The following is a 22,401-nucleotide window of genomic DNA, read 5'->3' on the forward strand; positions in this document are numbered from 1 at the left end:
GGGATTTACATTGCGAGCAATTCCCACTAGCTAGATCACTGAGCTGTTACCATGTTATTGGCAGAGGGAGGTTCTGTCTTTGGTAAATGTTGGCAGTAGCAGATCCATTAATCCTAGCTACCTTTAGTGAAAGTTAGTGAAATTTGTGCTGTTCAGACTTAAGAAGCATGTGATATGGGTTATATTGACAAAAATATTTTTTCCTGCAGCGTCAACTTAGCTTTAGTATCTTCCTTAAATAGTTTCCCATGCCTGAGTTTGAATCCCACAGCGATACGTACCTACCAGTTGGGTCCTTGGGCAAGACCCTTAACGTTACTATGTAAGTTGCTTTGGAGAAAAGCGTCTGCTAAATGACTGTAATGTAAAAAATTACCTTAACTTAAATGAATCGGACCTTTTAAATAGTCAGAGGCAGCACTGCAAGAATTACTGAAGGAGAAGATGAGACACGGCAAAAAAGAAGAGAACTCGCTCATCTATTGGTTAATGTAGGGCAACTTATGTTTCCACCATATAATAGCAAAAGATGGAGCTGCAACAGATCCCAGCGGTCTTGGGTTAACCATTTTTCTATCAGAAACTTTATTATCACGTTCTTCCACATCTGACCAGGAGCCATTTTTTCAGAAACCCATATCATCCCACATTCTTTGGTTCTTTTTCCTCACAAAGCCCTGTGTTGAATCCACAATCCCTGTTTGCTTTGTAGTCCACTTCCTTTATTTGGTCCATATGAACCAAGGCCGACTGTGCTGAGGAGCTATAGCTGGCAGAGTAAAAGACCACACTGGAGAAATTCACCAGGTGCAACATTACTTTATTTTGTCTAGACAAACTCACAAGCACAACACTGCCGCCTACTGTACTATGATGTGCTCACTGTTCTGAAAGGGGCTTGAACTATAATAGCCTCCTACCGTCTGCTCTACCAAGTGAGGTAAACACAACCCCACTAAAGTGGCACCTGGATTGCATGTGGGGAACCAACTGAATCCCAATATGTACCATATGGACACATGTGCATGCTAAAAGCACCAATCTTAGCATGCCGCATACCAAAAGTTTCCAAAAGAAAGTCAACTAAAAGCCTCTCCCCAGCATTGTCGCCTCACAATTGATATCACAAAAAACTTAAAAAGTAAAACAGCACAAAGTCTGTCTTACATTTCCTGTTTTGTGGGTAATACTCATATTCAAGCTGGCAAAGAAAACACTAGAAGTCCACTTCTTTGAGTTGTTGTTAGCTGGAAATGAGTCACAAAGGCTATTTACATCAAGCATCAAGATATATATATATATTTTTTTATTACGAAGTGTAACCTCTTCACACAAATTTGGGTCTATTTCCTTTTGGGTTGTCATTGTTTTTTTTCGAAGATGAATTTGGATGCTACCTAGTATTTCGGTGTTGATAGATGTGTCATTTAAAAATTGACCAATGGACTGCCAATGCGCCCTTCAAGATTACCTCAATGCATTCCTTTTAAAAAAGTTGCTCACAGCACCACCTGACATTTTCTGAATGCCTCTCTTGAGAAAAACTGATCTATTGTAAAGTAACAAAGAATATCTGTTTTATCACTGCTAGTATTAATTTGTTCAAATCCTATTCAAGATGTTTTCCTGCACAGCTTTGATCGGGGTTTAGTTTAAAAAGAGTTTTGGCAAAAACATTCAGGCTTAAGCCTCAAAAGCTCAACCCAGCACTGTATGGAGCATAGTAATCTTCCAAAGTTTAAAAAGATTAAATCTTAAAAGTAAGAAGGATAATCCTTGATCTTAATGAGATGCTGTGTAATGCATTGCAAAGAGGAAACTTGTTTAAAAATGCACAAGTCCAGATGATTATTTTGGGTGGTAGAGACATTGACACTACAGTGAGACATTTTAGACAATTCACTTATTTTTCTCTTTGTTTTTAGTATTAGTCATATTGTGCTCATTTATCCGGAGAATGTGCATGAAAAATGTGGCAACTAGTACTTATGAGTTCAATGATTAATTTTTACTTTGCAGCTTTGAATTTGACTTTGAGTGCATCTTCAAGGGTTCAATAGCTCAAAGCAGTTCTGCTCTGTGAAATAGGTTCATTAGACAATTAGAATGTTTGGAGGCATTAATCTGCATCACTCTTAGCAAGCAAATGGTCGGTCTCTGCGGGGGTGTATTGGTGCTGGAATGCTTGGAAAGATGATTTAATGTTTCCATTTGACTGCCAGGCTGCAACAGTGTCACATTAATTGATTGAATCTATTCTGAACTGCTAACTCGATTGAAAACAATGTGTGCAGTGCTGCTGAACAGATCTTGAGAACAGATAGAAGGCTTGAAGCATCCCCTCGTTTCCTGGGAGAGCATGTTCTGTCAGAGCATTTATTCTTTCTAATGGGTATCTGACGATGATCCCTTCCATTCCCATCTGCCTCGCACAGGCTAAATACTTGACATGCGGGTGTTGCCAGTCAGACCCTCGTGGTTCAAACACTCAATTCTCCAAAATGTGGTCAAAGAGAGAAAAAAAAGTAGATATGAATGGAAACAAAAGTGCAGAATTCTATAAGCACATCAGGAAAATGTCAATAAGCAACCATTAAATGTCATGTAAAGCTTTTAGAATGGCGTAATTATTAATCATATAAATAAATTAAAATAAAATATAAAATGCAAGCATGCCTGATATGATTGAGCACAATATATTCAGCCAGCGATCAATGGTGGTATGTATTTTCGAGGCGAAATGAGAGGAACGAAACGTTCACCAGACGGCATCCAGGATCCGGTATTACCTCTAAAAAAAACTACGGTTGTTGGAGAAGAAGTTGTTGGATAAAGAAAAGGACATAACCCAGATTAACAATGGCCTTGTATGTCCACAGTGCAGAGCAATGTAAGAGCTAAAGAGGCTACAATTTGACTCGGAGCTAGCTGTTTTTCTCTTGGAAAGGTAAATAACAGCATAAACGTTAGAAGTTACTTTGACATGTTCCACAAAATGGTGATATTGTTTTCCCCAGTGTGTTTGCATTTTCGTTTGAGGACAAGGCGAGTGGGGGGAAGAGATAGAGGTGTGGGCCATTACACGCTTTGTTTTGGTCTGCATGCAGCGTACAGCAGCAAACCTTACTGTGAAGTGATTTTGCTTTTTGCCCCTTTGAAAACACACTGTGAGACTTTACTTAAAACTCTGCACTCTGGACTTGTTTGATGTCACATCGACATCTTTTATGTGCATTTCTGGAGCCACTGCTGCACAGCAGCATCCCAATGCTAAGAAACCACAATATACAACTTTTTCTTGTGAGTGACACCACATGATGTTGCCGCTTAATTTTGCTTTATGCACAGCGTCACATGCTAAGCAGACATCAACACATTGGCTGTTTTGAACCTGCACGGTGGCCAATTCAACAAAGAACAAAAGGAGTTAAGGTAGGAAAAGAGGAAAAGAAAGAGAGAGAGGGACAGCATAAGACAAAAACCAAAATAAGACTTTTTTACTTTTTTTACTTCTTTTACTGGCAGGAGAGAGCTCACAGTACAGGTAAGATGCAAGATGGATGCCAAATTCTCACGGAGAAAATCTACAAAAGTTCTGTAGTCCTTGTTTAAATCAAAGCATACAGTGCTTAACAAAAACAAGGAAAGATAAAGAAGAATTCTTGCTATAAAATAATTTTCTTAAAAGGAAAAGGGCACCAAAATGAATTGAGCATTTTTTCAGATTTATATTGTGCAGATAATCTTTTTTTAACGTGTTTAGTAAAACAAAATAGCTTGTCATTATCTGTTTCAATTTATTCTAAGTCAGAAAATGTCTGTAAAACTATTGGGGAGCCTGTCTCCACAAGGCTATAAGGATTTATATGGGTTCACTAAAAGCTACTTAACCAAATCCTTCTTAGTATCCATTAGAGATGATCACACAACCAATGTATGTAGTGAATAATCACTTTCACTAATAGTTAAACGCACTAACTTACAGTAAGTAATTAGTTTGTAAGATAATCAAGTTATAGTCAGTCAAGTTTCTTTCTATGACATATCAATCTCAGAGGCAAAAACAAGATATTGGTGAGGACATTTGGGATCTTTTCAAAATATTGCATTAATTCCAAAATATTTATGTCCCTTTTATAAATGGAGATTTAAATAAAAAAAATATCATATTGTAGTTGTAAAGTTCGAATTCAACCAGCTGACAGAGAAACAATGATATACAACAGAAAACCTAAGTCAGCTGAATTATTTTTTATTGAGGTTAAGTATGTCCTGCGGTCCGGGTTTTACAAAAGTCACCTGCCCTGATCAGTTAACTATAGTAAACTTGGATTTTGAAACTTTAACCCACATCAGAGCTTAGCATCAGACATTGCTGATGCCACAGTTCAGGAACAGGACTGTGATAAGTATTCTTCTAACAACACTTTGTGTGACTTTATCAGACACTCCCTGCTCAGAGTCTGAAGAGATGCCAACTTTGGATGCAAGCTAGATGGATGTCCTGAACTGATGAGGTATGTGTAACAGTAACTTTGTTCTGATTTGTTCAGCTCAGTGCTGGTCTTTCATATAGGCGACACAGGCAGTCGCCTAGGGCGCCATCTACCGAGGAGCCGCTGCACTTGCAAGCCAAATCTACCAACAGGTGTTAACACAAGGCTACGTTCATACTGCAGGTTATGTTCACTTTTCACCAAATTGATGTAGGTAATAGGCATCAAAATGAAGAGGCATAAACCGTCGGCTCACAGTACAGAAAAAGGTGAAAGTAGGAACAGGAAAGATGCAATCTGAGGGCCGGGGGATTGCGTAGCTTCCCACCACTTGGTGGCAGTAATGTATTAGTTAGCTGTTCAACAAACACTAATAAGCAAAAGAACACTCAGCTAGCAGCTAGCCTGTAGCAAAAATTATGAAAAAGTGTTTAAAACGAACAAAGAAGACAAACTGGTGGCAACCCCACCTAAATGGCAAATATGTTGTGCGAGAATAATCCAATTCATGAAGTACAGTTATGTAAATGGAGGTAACAAAGCAGGGCCGAGAGGTGTATGGAGTGCTATCAGGTGCATAACACTGAATTCTTCAACACTAAAGCTGCATCAAGCAACAAAACATCCAATTTTAAACAAACAAAAAATAAATAAAAAAGGAAGGGAAATGGGTTACAGATGCAGAAAATGTCTGTCATGTCTGGAAACCTTTAAAAAATTCTAAGAAGAGTTTTTTTTAAATAGTTTAATTCAATGTTCTGTGTAAACTACACATTTATTTACAGTTTATTTAATTTGAACCTTTTATTTTGAATGCATTTTGTCACTGTATTGTTTTATTCATCAAATTTCCATCTTTTTTAAGTCCCTGCCTTTTATTATTTACTTACTATTAAGATCTCATATTTTGTATTTACGTAAGCTTGACGTAAGCTTTTCAATTTGGTTTTGTATAGGCTGATTTTGTTGCTAATAAATTATTATCCTATTGGGCATCTCGTGCAGTGCAGTTTCACATACATGTGCTTTATAAATATCTTTGTGATGATCTCATTGTATCATGTCATATATATTTTGTATATTTTTTATCATGTCATATTTCACAAAGCTTTGGCTTGTTAAACTACAGTTGGTTTTGGTGAAGTTGGTTTAGTTATTGAATACTAATTAAACCAAGAGTGAGACGAGTTGGGCCCCAACATTAAAAAGGTCAAGAACTTTTGCCCTAGACAACGTGATTAGTCCTACAGAGGAAATGAATGTGCACCATAAAAAAATAAATGATAATACAATATTTTTCATAATGAAGATTTTAAATAATTGATTTTGTTGTGTGTACTAATGTCAGTAACATTATCATCCAGTAAAATATCACCATTGAGTTTTACTTCAAATAATTAGTAGTTTGCATGATAAAACTGAGCGTGAGAACATTTAGAGATGTTTTGTTTAATGTTTTAAATGCACATTTAAAGTACATCAGTTCAATGCAAAAATCTGATGGAGGACCAAACACTGACTCCTAAGTTGTTGCTGCTGGAATTTCAGATAAAAACAGCAATATTTACTTTTTTTTTTTACTTTGTTTTTGGGGACGCCAAAGTTGAGGTTCACCTAGTGTTCCGCATTACATTCGACCAGCATTTGTTTAGCTGTTGCAGTTGAACTAATTATGTTAGGGATCTCTCAAATGAAAGACTAAAAAATCAAGGACACTACCTCAACTGTCCATGCTGACATACCTTTGTGAAAAACCTTCTGGGCCAAAAACCCATTGCAACAACAATAAACTTGATCTCCTGGGCTCCAGTCTGCCCCATGGACCATGCTAATCTGTTTGCAGAAGTAAAAAAGGCTTTTCCTAAAATCTTACCAGCTAAGAGGGGTGGAATAAAGACATTTTAAAAAGTCATTTTGAACATTGTAATTTAATATTCGCAAGCTAAAAATAAAAAACTAGATGGAGAGGTCCATCTAGGATCAGACTTGGAGCATTACTGTAGCATACAGGCTACAGCCAAAGGCCTTTTATCTGACACTTCCTGTATAGTTGGTAAATGAATTGACTGTACAAAAACAAACAAACAAAGAAACAAACAAACAAAAAAAAAAACACTTGCTATAGTTCTTTGTATCCCACAAACACAAGGGACCTTTGTATATTTTACTTACACTGAATTTTGTTCACAGATCCACAAGCCCCTGTGATAGGTGGGGGATAGTGTTGGCAGGAGTGGTAGCGCTGAATGCTAATTGTTTTGAAGGGCACAGGATTCATTGGTTGTTATGGGAACAAGAGAATGTGAACAGGAATGGAGAAGAAACTCAGCATATGAAATAAAAATGGAAGATAACGACAGAAAAAGAGGAAAAATAGACGGCATGGTAGACAAAGAGACAGAGTTAAATAAAAGGCTAAGGAGGCAAAAAGAAAAGAGAGAACAAGAAGAGAAAGATTTATTTTTTTAAAGCTCACACTGCTGTGTGATTAGTTTAATTCTCTATCTGGCCTTCTATCTAAGGTTGTAAAGGAAAATTGTTTGTAAAAGAAATCTAAAACTTCCTGAATAAAATATGAGTTGTTCATACTCAAACCCCCCCCGAAAAATTTAATGATTATCATAGATAGACTATTGAAGTAAAAATAAAAATAAAAATTGTAATTTTATTTTCTCCTGTTTCTCCCGATCCCACCGTGGATCACAGCACCCTTAGCATTTGCCTATACCAAGGGGCTCTGGCTGATGGCTTGAAGAACAACCAACCAACACTAGCAGTGCTATAAAAATTAGGGTTTTGTTACTGCTGCATCATCTGACAAAATCACTACTCAGATAAGTTAAAAACGACTGGGCTGTTGTTTCTGTTATATATACTGTCCGTGTAACATGATTACTCAAAGAGGCAGTCAGAAGGAACAGGATATGCCAACCACTTTTTAGTGAACACAAGCAAACAAGCTTTCAAGAACTGGTTGCCCCAACATCAGTTGTGAACTGGACTGAAACAGGGATATAAAGTGGTAATAGACTGGTCTGTAATGCATTTCTGAGCTGACATTTCAGGAGTTTTTAACTGAGTGAAAAGAATATTGAAACTGATGTGTCTCCACTTTTGTCACTGCCTTACAGGGGAGGTTGTGACATCAATTTCCAATTTGACATGTAAAGATGGCAGTGTTTACAAGCTTTTAAAAAATAATTCAGGCATGACCTCAGGGTTTCCCAAAACTTTCTATGAATAATTTGCAACAAGTGGCTGAGCATTTTGGTACCACACTTTGGAGGAACATAAGCATAAAAGCTGAGAAAGCTAATGATATGACTTGGCTCTGCTCAGGATAAAAAGGCAGAAACATAGAGGCAGTCAGGTGGAAAGCCAGAGATAAAGTTATTATTAAGAGGCACTTTTCTCTTCCCAAGACACAAAACAAAGACATGAGGGTCAGAGTAACACAGAGTTGACAGTCCTATTTATATCAAGATATAATCAGAGGAAGGAGTCTAACATATTTTTTTTCTACTTTACTAAGAAAAAAACCTCAGTCTCCACACTTTCTATGCAAATTAAAGAACAAGTAGCAGTCCTACACCTCTAAACAGAGAAACTGCTTAATGTGTGAGAGTGGCGAGCAGAGCCATGGCCTAGATGAAAAGCTCACCCAGTACTTTTACTGAACTCCAGAAGGGGCCGTAACAGTGTACTGAAGTCATTCTTATTGGGACTTACAAGAAACCTTTCAGGAAGTCCACTTTTGAAGGAAATGAAATTATAAATACAATCATTGATCCTTGGGAAAGGAAAAAGAATCAGAAGCTGCTGATCTCATTGAAATCAGAAATGAAACTGCTTGAACATTCAGGCTTAACAGAGTGAGATACATGAACTACATATGGGTTTGATCAAACTTAGTTGAAACAAATATTCTTTCCTTTTTCTATCAGAGCTTAGCGAGGGTGATATTTAACCAGCTTTCCATTTTTATGCCAATATTAGTCAGGGGATGTTACACTCCAGTCTTTGAGAGCACCTTTCTTTCATGTTTTAAACATTTCCCTGTTTCAACGCACTGGGCTCAAAACAATGGGTCATTGTGCAGAACTTGACAAGCTGTAGGATCTATTTAGTTTGAATCCGTTGGAGAAAGGAAACATCTAAAATCAGCCCTTGACAACCAGAGTGTGATATTCCTGCTTTAGGGGTGTCAAGACAATAATGCACTGAATTCTGAACTGGCACATAAACACTGGTATTTTGTAGAAACTGTGCACATGTGTTTAAAGATGTACAGTACAACATGCATGTGAAATGTAAAATGGCCAATTTCTCTTGAGAATGTGTTTTTTAGCCATTTATGTTTTTTGTTTGTATCACCCAACAAGACTTTTTAAGGTACTGTTTTTGAATTGAGAAGTTTAGTTTGTGTGATCATTAAGATTTGTATTTTTTTTTCCAGAGGGGTCAGAGTCCATCATTTTTTGCTGTATACTGTAAAAGTGCAGATTTAATGCAAGCCATGATATTTTCTAAACCATAACCAAGTCACTTTCATTCATTTTCTAACCTAACCAAACTGTCACACACGCTGAGCGTTCCACTGAAATATTGTTTTTTGTTTACTACTGTATTGAAATGAAAGCAGTGCAATTATGTTTACTCTTTTTCCTGGTGCTGTGTAGAGGTATTCTGACTGAGGTATTTTCACAGTTCTGTCACTTTAAAGCAGTTTAAGAAGTGAATTGAAACGCTCAAAAATGTGTGCGTTTATGTGTGCATCCATAGCTGGTGTTGGAAACCTCGTTAAAATAGTTCATATGTGATCCAGGCACTTTAGTTTCTTAATTATTCCCAAAAAACTAAAAACATAGACTTCATCATTCAAATTTGTCTTATTTTCTTAATTCTTAATTTGTCCATCTTTCCCTTGTTTTATAACCTAATTACTTTTTATTTTTATTATTAGTAGTAGCAATGGCAATAGTAGTAAGAATAATAAACATAATAACAATAATACTGTTTTTCCTTTTTCTAAGTGGTGTTCTTTATTAATTTACTTTTCCACATTAGTTTAAATAAATTTCCTTGTTTCCAGTGTGAGATTATTTTATTTATTTATTTATTTTTTGTATTTTTTTCCTCTACACACCATTGACTAGAAAAAAAACATCGTTACTACACAGAATTGTCTTTTCATGATTTTTTTTTTCTTTTTTCATTTTCTGCTTTTCTGTCTCTGTCCATCCTATCACTGATTGTTTTTTTGTTAGATCTAAGTAAACAGTCAAATAGAGAATAATAAAATACTTCTTCACACTATTGATTCCATTATTTCCAGCTCTCAAAACGATGGCTCTCTGACATGATCAATACTTTGAGTGCAAACCACAAGGTTATCAGTCAAACTGTTTTTGCACATTGAAAGCCAGTAGAGAAAAAAATCATGAAGAATAACTAAAAGTCATATGTGTTTTATAATTTAGACAATTAGTGGGGTCAACAAAAAATTGACCTGATTCTTTACATGCCTATAGCAGATCACTCTTCTATGATTGTGTAAAAATGCTGCAAGTTGATGTGGTTTTCTTTTTGAATGTAACAGCAGAAGGCAAACAATGCATGCAGAAGATGTTTTTAGTGATTTGCCATAAAGAAACTCTGTTGTAAAGTTTCTGCATTAAATCTCATTAAATTGTTTATTCTTATAACAACCTTTCCAAAAGATAAACACAGCCATCTCAAATACAGATTCAGTTCAATTTATTTCAGTTGTGTTGAACCAATTCATGACAAAGTCATCTTAAGGCACTTTTATGGATACAGTCCTATCATTTCAATTTACTGTAGTCCAATCATATTCCAACTGAATTAAGCTATTACATGAACCACATTCGTCCAGTTAATAATAACTGTGTTCATATAAGCTAATGTGTAAGATAATAATAATAATAATAATAATAATAATAATAATAATAATAATAGCCTTTGGGAAACCAACAAATCGCATCTTTTTTTTTTCAATTCAAATCAATACCCCACCCTGAGCATGGCTGGGGCAGTGGACAACAATACAAAACAAAACATCCCTTTTAACAGGAAGGAAAACCTTCAGCAGAACCAGATTTAGGAATCTCAGCCCCCAACCGCCTTGACCAGTTGGAGGTCAAAGGGGACAGGAAATAGAAGTCAGCAAACACTAAACTAGCGATACCTCCTAATGGGCAAGACCGACGGGAGGTGACCAACGACAGCAACGGGCGAAACTCATTGCCACCCTCATGAAACCGAACTCACAGGATGCGTCAAACAGCAGTGACAGTAGGAGTGTCTCAAATCACGCTCTCGGATCGCTTTTCTCCAAGAAATTTGATTGGTTGTGATGTTGGAAGGAATTTTGACATTTCCAAGTCAGTCCGTGACAGACAAAGTATGATGGATGAAGAGTCAGAAGATTTTGCACAAATTGACAGAAATCTTGCAGTTTACTGTACAAAAGAGAAAGATAACCCTGGGTTCATCAGAGTTTACAAAATGGTACTTTTAGTGCACTTTGGCAATTGTTGGCACTTGTGGGCACCTGCACACACTGCCAAAAGAACCAAAACCTGGTTCAATAATTAAATAATATAAATAAAATAATAAATAATATTTATATATTATTGTTAATGCTTTATAATTCATTAGTCAGCACTAACTCTTAGCATCTACTAATGTAGCTGTTGTTGCTTCATGGACACTATGTGCAAAGAAAACTTTGATGCCCTTGAAAATAAAAACATTTGATGCTTTTGATACAACTGATGAACAAAAATACAAGAAATGACAGAATATTTAGGAGAATGCTGGACTCAGATCCATAAGATGGACAGAAACTCAGCTACAGCTTCCAGATATTCACATTGTGTATTTACCATAGATATTTGCTTGTGTAGTTTTTATACTTCTTTGTGATTCTGCCAAGAGGCATGAAAATCAATCAGTGGATGTTTTATACAGTGTCATCAAAGTTTACAGTGTTAAGCTGTCATTATGATCCAAAGACCATAGCAGCATTTGACCAAAGACAGCACAAGATGTGTAATCTATTACATTGACTGTACTCAATATGAGGAGTGAGTGGATCAATATGAGAACAGTAACTAAAACAGAGAAGAAGGAGAGAGCAGCAGGATTTTTTAGGGAATCCAAACACAGAAACCTATCATTACCCATTAGAAGCCTAAATCGACAGACATCCACTAAAATATCAAAGAAAAAGAAAGAAAGTTGTACCCTTAATTAAAATAATAAAAAAAGAGAGAAAGCATACAAGCTGTTTTTATGATCAATCCCAGCTCCCTTGATCATGCCGTGGATCTTTTAATAATTATGACCAAAATACTAAAGGAGCAGAATCCTGTTTTGAAAATCATAAAACTCATGGAGTCAAAAGGGGAGACTGCTGTGGCCTTGTGAGTATGATTATTTTAGTAAGTGTATATACAAAACCAGATCAAAATTAGACTTATCCAATAACTCAAACTAAGTGGTTGAAATGAGTTAAGTTAAGTCATTTTCATTATATCAGTGCCACTGAGATTAAAGCATACAGACATTTTGATTCGATGGATTTGGATGGATTTGTTTTCTGACTGGTGAAAGACTATTGTAACTGCTGAGCCAAAGCAGACAACTGTCTGGCAAAACTTTTTACCCTTTTGCTGCTTTTATAAAGTGCTTTATTTACAGTTCAATTCAGCTTAACTTTTGTTAATGCCTTGAGCTCAAATGTCCCACAGAGGCAAGGTAGGATCCATCAAAACAAAACAAATAAATAATATATAAAGAAATAAATAAAGCAACTCCAGACATAAAAAAATAAAAATGTGTGCACTGTACTTACAATACAGATACATGTGTGAAGCATTAAACCTTGGCTTCAGAGGCTTAACCTAAAGAAGCCACACATTGCCCCTAATACATGGAGGGAAGAAATTAGAAGCTAGGTGCTGCAAGCATTTGGTGGCAGGTAAAGACAAAATGGTGATGGGGTGTGGACTGTCACCACTCTGTTAAGAAAAGAGCATGAACTGATGTGTGAGATGAAGTAGAAGCAACTAGATGATTGAGTAACCTGAAGGGGCATCAAAGGGAGGAATGGCCCCCCCGATCTGAAGTGTTGTTTTGTTACTAGTCTTCTGTGCGAGTCATGGATTGTCCATAATGAAGACCTTGTTTAAGCAAAAGGTGGTACATAAATGACTTGCAAACTACTTGCACTATTACATAATCATATCCAATAGATGCAGAAGATCACAGCATAGGTCACTGCACAAATGGGATCATAACGATCAGTGGCGCAGTGTTAAAGGCTGAGCTGAAGCAAGGTCTGTAAAAAAGCCATTAATCATGGCTTTGTGAAGATCCCTGCTGCACTAAATCCCCCCTCCACCTGTCACCTACACAAGTCTGATGTGATACTTTATGAGAATGAGCGGTCACCACTGGGACAGAACAATGTACACCAAGGAAGGCTAAGCAAAACTTCTATAGCTTTTAAAATTAACAGGACTTCTACAACAAATGTTACATAAATTTGCATCTAAAAAAACTGAGGTATCCTCAAAACAAAGTTGTCTGCATGCATTCATTGTGCCTTGTTCTGTATATCTAAGAGAATTACACGCACCTCATCTTTGAAGCTGAAGATTTAATTTCCTTTGTCTTGTGTTTTTAATCAAAGAGCAGTTTTTTTTTTGTTTGTTTTTTTGTAAGTCAGACTCACTCTTTTATTATTCAATAGTCATTTTAAACACCAGTTAAATGATTCTTTAAAGATGTGGTGCGATTTAGTGCTGTTTTATTTCTTTTCCCACAGCTGTGTTAATCATACCCTGTTGCCCAGTGGTTTAAATGGAATTATCATTTGATTAAAGGCTGCATTTAGGGGCCTAAACTGTACCTTTCTTCATTGTGTCCTTTGTAAATCACCAGGCTTCTTAGAAATAAATCCTCTGAAGCACACGGTGATTTAAATCAGGTAAGGTTTCTGACTGGGTCAATTAGATATAAAGCAATGCTCCCAACCTCCTCCACACCTGTGGCACACAAACATCTGTAACAAATCTTGGCAACGCAAGAATATAAAGCTTGAGGTAAAAGAGCTGGTGACAGATAAGAAATGTCATCACACCAATAAATGACATAAGACACGATGCACCAGCACAAAAGCAGAAGAATGGCATAGAGGAAACCATTTTAGAAGGAAAAGAGGGTTTTTTCTTTTAAATCCTTGTGAGGCAAAGCGTCTTAATGGAAACTCCCTCTTATCAGGCATGATGCAGGGCCCTTACCATTGCCTCTGCTTCACTTTGATGTGTTATGTGAGAGAGCTTAGACTGCTTCGCCACTTGTATCCGTGCATACAGCCTCACAACCTTTTAGTAGAATACACATTAGCATAAACTTTGTTTGAGAAAGCATGGTGTGCTAAAAATGTCAGGTTTCTTTTTGTTCCTTCCCTCTAACCTCAAATTTGTAAAATAAAAATTTTATGTTAGTTTCAAAACCAGATTTTTAGTTGCAAACAAACACTTTCAGCTACTGATGTCTTTATTTCTGTTTCCTAATTTAAGAGAGAAAGCAAATGTGACGGCTGTTTTAGTGTGATGTAGCCTAAAAGAAAACACAGGTCAAGTTAGAGATAGGAAGAGAGAGATTCACATCATGTCAGTTGGTCTGAAAATCTGTCGGTCTGATAGTCAGAGCAGCAAGGAGAGGAGGTGGGAAGGCCGGAGCAGAGAAAGTTGCTGTGAGAAACTTTCTACTTGGCGGTGAATTTTTTTGCTACAAGCTTTAGCAATAAACACCTCTTCTAGTTCCAGTAGATTCGCGTGTCTGCTTCAATCCTTCTGGGTAAAATGAAGGGAGTTCACCCAGAGACTAACTACAGCTTCACCTCTTCTTCTCCTTCTTCCCCTCGTCTCCGCCTCCCGACCTCAGTTTGACAGGTGTTTCTGTCGAGTTTTCACCGATAGTGGAAGCATCAGACCAGAGCAACATGGTTACTAAACCGTCACAGAAATTAGGAAAGTAAGTGGTTTGTGTTGGAGCTGAACGTTTCTGTGACCACAGAATTTAGTTCACCTGGTATAGCAGCCGCCCCAAAAACACAACCAGCCCAGGTTCCATCTCAGTGTCTATCTGCCCAACTTTCTCATCTACCTACTGAACACTGAAGGACACTAGAGTCCACAGTTAAAAAAAACAAACAAACCAAAAAAAAAAAAAAAAATACAACTTTATGGAACTCACCCATTATAGAAATAACATCTTATAACAGGTTTTACAATTTCCATGTAGAGATAAAGTATTTTTCATTTCATTATTGATAACGTCATGGTGACGCCACAACTAATTGTTTAATTAATTTTGATTGGCCTGACTAGTTAAGTTTAAAATTCACCTCAAATGCCCATCCCTAGTTAAAGCTAATTAAACTTGTATAGAACATACGTCTGACTTGAGGACTTGAGGACTTGATTTATTCATAAAAGCCTTTTAGAGGATGTAGTTTGTGGTGCTGTCAGGGTCTACTGTAGAGTTTTTTTATTTTATTTTTTATTTCATATTTGAGTAATAGAAATACTGTATACACCAGTAACATAAAAGACAATTCAACAAATTGAAAACACCATTTTCTTTAAGTTTATTTCTATTAGACTATGGTATGTTCCTTGTTTTGCAAAGATGCTCGGAAAGTCTCTGACAGATGTTTTCAGGGACAGTCACAAATGTTTGTTGTATCATAAAGGAAGTAAGAAAATACCTATTGTTAAGATGACCTTTTGGCAGCACAGAGAATTCTCCAAAAAGAGTTCCTGAACATAATGGACAAATGCTTTCATGATAATTGTACAAAGCCTCACATCACAGTGGATATTCAGTTTGCACTCAATAACCTCTAGAAATGATTCACATCAAAAGAAAATTTTTCTTCACAAAGAAAAAAAAAAAACAAACAGTAAAAGCAAAAGACAAAGAGGATGCAAGGCAAGCAGAGATTAGAGAGAAGGGAGTGGATAAATGGAGACATGAAAAAAAAATCACTCTGACTTTTCTTAATACTGCTAGTTTTTAGTCTGATTTATCATCTGAAAATTCGGCATTTTATAAATTAAATATAAAGTCTTATGCTTTTAGAATGATATAATCAGTAAAATCTGTCCCTCTTCCTGCCACTAAAAATACAAACCTTTAACTAAGTACAATCAAATGCACTACTACAATCGCCTCAATCAGTCCAGTGATATTTTCATCAGAAATTACTTGTGTTTAACTAATGCCAGACACTGATTAATTGAATAGGAAATAACAAGATGAAATAATAAGCGAAATTTGGCTGGATCACACAAACATAAAATCCTAGGACCCAGAGTAAAACAGCCTTTCCTTGGGTAAATTTTTGTGGTATACCGTAAATGTAGCAAATAGATCACTAACCCCAGATTGTAATAATAATAATAAAGAATTAGATTTATAGACCATTCTCAGTGACGTCACATTGTTTGTTTATACCGCCTTGTTTATACTTTGGCTGGCAAAAGCTAGCTGGGACCTGCTCCCGCTATCAAGTGACTATTAACTGTTTCTCTTTAGCAGATATCATACTTTCCAAACCAGTTCAGAACTTATGTGGTCAGGTAAATCAGTAATATTTTGAAAAAAGTGTGCTTGTTGGTCCTCAAAATCTGCATGATTTTTTAAAATTCCTGGTTAAAAATACCTCCAAAACATCCAACTTATGAAGATATTGCTACCCAATTTACCTTACCTTGACATTTACTACCTAGTTAATTGACACTTCACAGGGGCAGAAATAAAAGCATACAAGTCAGATTAGAGGCACATTTTAATGGCAGGATGGGTCTTGTTCAGTCTATTATAGCCTGGGTATTAGACCCATAGCTGTGGAAAGTGCCCCAAACAAAGTATTTCCTCTTCATGTCAAAGCCGAGTAAGAAAACAGCAGACACGGATAATGTTAATGCAACATAAAAATTTAGGATGTCTTGATTACAATTACTGAGAAAACATTCATATTTTAAGATTGTTTCGCATGTTGAGACCACAAAGGAAAATACATGTTCAACTTTTCATTATCACTGTAACGAGTCTATCACTGCGGTGATCCACGGTGAAGTTTGAATTTGTCTAATATCCAACCAGTTTCGCATTTTTTAAACTTGAGATGTTTTTGTTCATTTGCAGCTTATTATAAAACATGACTTACATATAAACTTATCATTTGACTGTCATCCTGGTTGCACATGAACAACGTTTTTGTTTCTATTTCTTGTTGAATGAACAAGAAAATCTGTTCAAGAATTAAACGAATGAGCAAGAACATTTTTTAAAAACTTTAATGTAACTTGTACTCTTCTCTTTTTGCTTGCAGTTGTCTTTCAAACTTTTGCAGATCATCTTTTTGCCTTCTTTTCTCAGGAACACAGACAAACACAAAGATGGATGGGACATAGGCTGGGGACAACAGATTGTCTTTTAACTAAGGGAAGACTAAATTAACCTCAATTACATGTCCGTTAACAATAAACTAACCTGAAGTGTCTGGTCCCGGGGCACAGTAACATTAAACCACTGTAGTTTGCTGCATTTTAGTAATAATCCATAAATAAATATATTAAAAAATAAAGCAGTCCACCATAAACATCCTCGGAAAGCGTACAAATCATAATTTTTGCTATACTTACCACCAACAAAGTGTTCGCTACACAGCTGAGAGGTCTGTCCTCCTCTTAGGGCTTAGCGGCCACATACATACAGCACTTTATGGAAATTCAGAACATTAGTCCACATATGTGGACATTTTTCTCTAAAAGTAGATAACATCAATATATGGAGCTTGGTTTTTATTTTAATTGGGTTAAAACAAGTCCAAATAGCAGAGACATAAAAAGCATTTAAAAACTGTTTGGGCCTTAAGAGGTTAAACCTTTTTATTGCTTAATTTTTTTAATTCTATTTTGTTGTTTCTTCATTTGTTATTAATATTTGATACTTTGCTTATGAGTATATTTTATCTTTGTTTTATTGTTGTCTGATGTTGTTTTTATTGTCTGTCCTCTACAGGACTTTGGTGAACAGAGGTTGTTTTTAAATGTGCTATAGAAACTAATTTGGCTTGTCTGAATAAATTTGATTTGACTCTCTCCCTTGGTCTGGAGGATTTGACATCCCTGATTGCCTGATATTGATTTGTCTGACCACATAAAACTTTTCTACTTTGTGTTTCAGAGTTGGAAAAATGTCAGGCATGGAGCAGCAATAGATTCCACTGCAGTTTAAACTGCTCCATAAACTGTGCATGTGTCTTCATGCAATGTTTTATTATTGCTGATTTGCACTTATCAAAGGAATAGTGAGTTTTGGATCCCTGTATTTCTTGCCCCAAGGATGTGGAAACCACCTGCTGTGAGCTTTTAACTAGATAAAAGGTACTGTAGATGAAGAAGTACTACTCCTTAACATCATGTTCTTGTTACAGTCAGCAACAGAGGTTTGGTCATTTTTTAAATCCTGGTCTTTTCTGACTTCAACTATCAACACTGTGAATGCTTAAAGGGTTTATTAGTAGAAGTAGTATCATATAAACTTGTAAACTTAAAAATAAAGAAGTGTGTAACATTTAGGAGATCAGCAGAAATGAGTAGTTTCGTCCATAAAGACTGTTGTACTGAATTTCCATGCTTTGGCACTATCTCAGAATGGCTAAAGCTAGCATTTGCTTTAAAGTGGTCATTTCAAATATTTTGCATACTAACTAAAGTACTTGGTTTCTTATAGGGGGAATAATGAGTTGTGCAGTATGCCGCTGGTTGCATTAGCAACTAGATGCCTTTGCATCAGAAAAAAATCAGAAAAAAATCTGATCTTTTTGTGTAGTTTAGTGTCCTATATTTATGTGGATGCTTTCATTATTACTGTCATTATTTACTACACACATGAAGCAGCTTCTTTTAAATTGCATTTTGAGATAGTGATAATGAAATGGGCTTAGCCTTCTGCCATTTTTTTTTTTTTTTTGTCCAGTTTTGTACCAAGGTCATACTTGGATGAAAAGGCTCTGGTTGTGGTGTTGGTAACGTTAACAGCCAATAAAAATGAACTAATATTTGCAAAACAAAGACTTTCACAGCTTTTATGACAAAGAAAAAGCAAAGAAAGAATAACTAAAACTGATTTTAAGCTGTCACTTCCTTCTTATATAGATCGTTTGGATTTCTTTAAAGCTGAGTCCTCATTGTTATATAATTCAATAAGAAATGTAATTATCAAATACACTAAGTGCAGACACATAAAAGGCTGTAATACAGAATGCATCTCAAGTCTAGAGAGTAATTTCCTCTTAACAATAAAGAAAAGTAAAGATGACTGTGATGGAGTGTATGATAAACTAAGATGTAGCCTCATGTTATATGGTGTGGAGAGATAACAAATCGCTATCATTTCATTGCATTAATAGGCTATACAGAGCTAGATAAAGCTATCAAGCGCATCAGTTGATTGACATCAGACTGGCCCAGTATTCAGAGTGACGCTCCCGTAATGACTGATGCAAAGGTCAAAACTGCAGCGACTTGTGCTGTCCAATTGCCCTTGAGCAAGACAGTGAATTCTTCAGTTACACTTTGCTTAAAGTTATTTTGTAGCTGAGCACTAGCTACATTAAATGTCGTGCTTTGGAATTAAATTTTACATGACTTACTCTTTACCATCCTGTCATTTTGTGATTAAGAAAAACATTAATCATTCAGGCTAAAAAAATAAAAAAATAAAAAGCTTATTTCAATATAATGTTATTGTTTATATATATACACACAGTATCTCACAGCAGTGAGTACAGAGCTACTCAGTTTGGTCCCACAAGGACTGCAGTCCTGCAGTTTTTTAATGTATCCATGTTCCAACACACTTGATTCAAATTAAATGGATCCAGCAGTCTTTGAAATTCTGCACAATGACTCATTTATTTGAGTCAGGTGTGTTGGAGCAGGGATACATTAAAAACAAGCAGTGTTGCAAAGGTCTGCAGGTTTGAGTAGGACAGAACTGAGTAGCCCTGTTTTATATGATTCAGTGTGTTGGTGTGTGGTCAATACAGATATTGCAGACTTGAAGTCTTCCACAACAGATGCCTCAGGGAAAATATCCAACCAACAACTGTACAAGAAAACCAGCAATGAAAGCATTACCATGTACATTAAGACACTAAAGATGGCTAGGAAAAGTGTTCAGGATGGAGCAAAACTGAATCCCGAGAACTGTTGAGAACCACCTGGCAAATTAAAACCTGGGAGACCCAAAAACATGGTGTAGAGCTGTGATACACTGGAGCTTCAAAAGATAAAGATGTCATGAAGAGAAGCACAATATGCTGCCAAGGCCCGCATGTGATGGACAGAATTCCTTGAAGGCTTATGCTCCATAGCGAATGAAGAGGAATAAGTAGGTAAGTAAAAGTATGTTCCCTCACTGACAATCTCCTTTAACCTGTTGGATGTTCACTTTGTAAACAGCAAATGTATTTGAGTAATAACATGAGAATAAATTGAATAATAACAAAGCACTCGGTTTAAATCAGCGTTTCAATTCAGGGGACTTCACGTGTGTCAAATGCACAGGAAAATCAATAAATCTCATCTGTGAAAGCTCAGACAGCACCTGAAAGTGACAGCACGTCAGCTACAAGTCAACAGAAAGCCATGCATAATTGGATATCAGATCTGAGGGAAAATTAAGACAAGTAACAAGCCAGCTCTTAAAGCCGTTTATGCTTATACTGACGCCGCAGTGTAACGAATCTCACCATTGGTTGACTAATCTGTCAATCAAATTTCCGAGTGTGATTGACAGATTCATCAGTCAATCAGTTAATTCGATAACATTACATGATCTACAACGAGGGAATGTAAGATAAATGTGTTACTTACAGGTTGTGATTGTTGCGTCTCCTCCATGTCTGCCCGCTAGTTGGACTTTAACTACCATGCTCAAATAGCAGTATTAGCTCTGCGACAGGTCTAAAAGTGTGGAGAAAATGTAAGTAGCAGTATGATTGGCTGAATGCAAACACACCTGATTGACTGATGAATCTGTCAATCACACTCGGAAATTTGATTGACAGATTAGTCAACCAATGGTGAGATTCGTTACACTGCGGCGTCAGGGGAGTCTCAAAATCCACCGCAGAGAATTCTCTCACGAATGCAGAGATGTTCACAAATGAGAAGCAGTTCGTAAATGCACATTCAGCAATTCGTATAATCTTACAAGTGTGCCTCAAAATTATATTTGTGAACCACAGCGTGTGCATTTGTGAAACAGATTGTGTGCATTTCCGATTCTGAAATACGAATGCAAACCAGAGCGTGTGCATTTGTGAAACACCTGGCGTGAGTTCATTCTTATTGAGACTGATCTGGCCTCATACACACATATGTGTGTGTGTGTGTGTGTGTGTGTGTGTGTGTGTGTATTCCAGTCAAGTTATGGAATCTAATATGGATGCCAAACCTGTGATTCCAAAATATGAAATTAGATGATTGAATGAATTTTACCTGCCATCATAAACTGGTTCATTTTTTTTTTTTTTTTTTTTTTGTCTCACAGTGTGCCTTAAAAGTTTTTAAACTCTGGCACCTAAAGGGTTAACTCTTCTACCTTTTGGAGCACCCCTGTTCCCCGGGTGGGCCCCAAGGCAGGACAGGCCAGGAGAAGCTGTCACCACGACCAGGACCACACAGGACCGCAGCCAATGAGTCGCCACCAACCCCAGTAGGCACCAAGGTTATAATAGTTTTGGATTTTTCATTAGTTTTAGTTTTTATTTCGCTTTGACATTTTGTTTTCAAATTCAGTTCTTTTAAATTAGTTTTTAGAGCAGATTTTTATTAGTTTTTGTTTTTTAAAAATGCTTAGTTTTGGTTTAGTTTTTATTAGTTTTAGTGTTAGTCTTTTTGTCTGTTGTTTATAAATTGGGGTATTTATCAGGTGCAAAATTCAAAATAATCAGAATAATCACTGTATAATAAAAACTCAAATTTTAAAAAACTGTATCAGGAGGAAACATGAACAGCCATTGACAAATCAAACACAACAGCCCATAAGATTGCAGCCTTAAGTAAAAAAATATGTGCAATGCTGCTTCTGAGATAGTGTGCTAGGTAAAAATCAACATAACATCACATCAACATAACAACATAAATCCATTCAAGAGACAGTTCACAGTCCTTGGCAGCCAGGAGTCTAAAGGAGCTCAATCTGACTCATCATGAACAACCTCAGCCACCCAACAAACTCTAGACTAGAGGTTTAAATCATTCAGATTAAACAACTCATAATTAACTACGTAAAGAATTGAAATAGAGGTGCAGCAGCTTTAGTAAAAATCATTGCAGCTGATTAACAGTAGTGAACCTCACATGTTATACTGGACATAATGCAGTGAATATTTTAGACACTGAAAGTGTATGTGTTTGGTAGACTGCAGAGCCAGCAGCTGGTTAAGATACTAAGAGATCTGAACACATCACACCAGTTTTGAAATCTTTACACTGGTTTCCAGTCAGTCACAGAATAGATTTAAAACTCCTTCTGATTGTTTACATTCCAGAACGGTTTAGGCCCAGAATCCATCTGTTGTATGTTCAGAGAATATAAACCTAGCAGAGCTCTTAGATCCAAAGACTCTGGTCAACTAGTCCAGACCAGAGTCCAGACTAAACATGGAAAAGCAGCATTTAGCTGTTATGCTGCAAACAAGTGGAACAAACTGCCAGTGGAGATTAAAATTTCACCAAATGTAGATATTTTAAAACCCAGGTTAAAAACATTCCTTTTCTCATGCACC

Source organism: Melanotaenia boesemani, chromosome 4 (genome assembly GCF_017639745.1).
Source record: "Melanotaenia boesemani isolate fMelBoe1 chromosome 4, fMelBoe1.pri, whole genome shotgun sequence".
NCBI classification, from domain to species: Eukaryota; Metazoa; Chordata; class Actinopteri; order Atheriniformes; family Melanotaeniidae; genus Melanotaenia; species Melanotaenia boesemani.